The 2,335-nt window shown below is 43.0% G+C and overlaps 1 pseudogene; it reads left to right on the top strand.

Moving 5' to 3' along the window:
- The first annotated feature begins 1,589 nt into the window (after positions 1–1,589).
- LOC120231931 lies at positions 1,590–1,844 on the top strand (annotated as a pseudogene).
- The last annotated feature ends 491 nt before the right edge of the window (positions 1,845–2,335 follow it).

A 2,335-nucleotide genomic window follows, 5' to 3' on the forward strand; every position in this document is an offset into this window, starting at 1 on the left:
ACATGGAAAAAAAGCCCGTGCTGTATGGTTAAGCTTGTTTTTAATTAACTATTTTTTTAAGTTTATTATTTTTTTTAGTACCAGTTAACTAGATTTTAATTAAAAAAATTAAAAACGCAGGCATTTGGCTGGCTTGGTCAGGAGAGCATGCAGCTCTTGATCTCAGGGTTATGAGTTCAAGCCCCACACTGGGAGTACAGAGTACTAAAAAAAGAAAAAAAAAGAAAGAAAAATTTTAAAATGCGTGGTAAAAAAGCTCACACAGGATAATAAGGCATATAATGAAAAACAAGTCTGTCTCCCATCCCAGAGACAACTACCATTCATGGTTTCTTAGGACTCTTTCCAGAAATGTTTTATGTACATGCAAATTTCTATGTGTGATTCTTCTTCTTCCTTTTCTCTTCTCCTTCTCCTTCTCTTTCTTCTTCTTCTTCTTCTTCGTCTTCGTCTTCGTCTTCGTCTTCGTCTTCTCTCTCTCTCTCTCTCTCTCTCACACACACACACACACGCACACACACCCATCTTTTCCTTTTAAACATTCTACCTTGCAGGTTGCTTATTTATGCTTTATAGTATATCTTGGAGAGATTTTTCCATACCATATATACCTACCTCATTTTTTTCCGCTGTAAAATACACCACCCAAAAAGGAACTATTATCTATCCAATTCCCTACTGACGGATATTGCTAATACATAGAATGCTGCAGTGAATATCCTTGGATATGGCCAAAATATGGTTATGCTTAAAAGAAGGCATACTCCATATTTTGCTTTGACAATGTATGTTTGTGTGTATGTGAGTATGCACCCATTGAAAATGACTGGAATCTGTAAGAATTAGGAATGCAAAGAATAGAAAGAGGACAGTTTGGGGACACCTGGGTGGCTCAGTTGGTTGAGGGTCTGACTCTTGATTTTGGCTCAGGTCATGATCCCAGGGTCATGGGATCAAGCCCCAAGTCAGGCTCTGTGCTGCATGTGGAGCCTGCTTAGGATTCTCTCTCTCTCTCTTCCCCTCTCCCTCCACTCATAAGCTCTCTCTTCCTCTCCCTCTCTCTGAAATAAAAAAATAAGGGGTGTCTGGGTGGCTTAGTCAGTTCAACATCCTACTCTTAGTTTCAGCTCATGTCAGGATCTCACGGTTCAGGAGTTCGAGCCCTGCATTGGACCCATGCTGACAGTGCGGAGCCTGCATGGGATTCTCTGTCCCCCTCTCTCTGCCCCCTTGCTTGCTCTCTCTCTCAAAAATAAATGAACTTTAAAAAATTAAAATGAATAAATAAATAAAATAAAAATTTAAAAAGAGGACAGTTAGAACAAAATAGTTTGTATATTTAAAGTGGCTTTTTTAAAGGTTTATTTATATATTTTATAAATACACCACCAAACACACCACCATGAGAGAGAGAGCACGTACACAATTGGGGGAGGACTAGAGAGAGAAGGAGAGAGGGAGAGAGAGAGAGAGAGAATCCCAAGTGGGCTCCACACTGTCAGCATGGACCCCAATGCAGATCTCGAACCCATGAACTATGAGATCATGACTTGAGCCAAAAATCAAGAGTTGGACTCTCCAGGACTAAGATGGCTGGGAGACTTGCAGCTTTCCTTAAGGATACCCAGGCCAAGGAGTCGGTGCTGATTGAGTCCTTCACCATTGGGAACCTCAGTATAATTCTGCCCACGGTCTGCCCCTTCACCAAATACACCACCATGATCAACCAGGCCATGTCCTACAACTATCCAGTGCCTCTCTGAGATTATGGGAACATGCCCGATGTGCCCAGCCAGTCCCAGGACCCCAAGATTCCAAGCTTGGAGTGGCTGAAGAAACTATGAGCACCTCTGGTAACTTAGAGGAGGCCCCCTCCCCTGTGGCCAATAAAATGCAAAAAGCAAGAAAGAAAAAAAGAAGAGTTGGACGCTCAACCAACTGAGCCACCCAGGCACCCCTAAAGTGGGTTTTTTTTTATTTGAAACATTTTTTAAATGTTTTTATTATTTATTCTTGAGAGAGACAGAACGTGAGTGGGGGAGGGGCAGAGAGAGAGGAAGACACAGAATCCTAAGTAGGTTGTAGGCTCTGAGCTGTCAGCACAGAGCCCCACGTGTGGCTGGAACCCACAAACCATGAGATCATGACCTAAGCCAAAGTGGGATGCCTAACTGACTCAGCCATCCAGGTGTCCCTAAGATTGGTTTTAAAAAATGTTACCCATGGGGCGCCTGAGTGGCTCAGTCCATTGAGCGTCTGACTTCACCTCAGGTCATGATCTCGTGGTTCATGGGTTCGAGCCCCACTTTGGGCTATGTGCTGACAGCTAGCTCAG

This window comes from Hyaena hyaena, unplaced genomic scaffold (genome assembly GCF_003009895.1).
Source record: "Hyaena hyaena isolate Hyena2069 unplaced genomic scaffold, ASM300989v1 scaffold_65, whole genome shotgun sequence".
Lineage (NCBI taxonomy): Eukaryota > Metazoa > Chordata > Mammalia > Carnivora > Hyaenidae > Hyaena > Hyaena hyaena.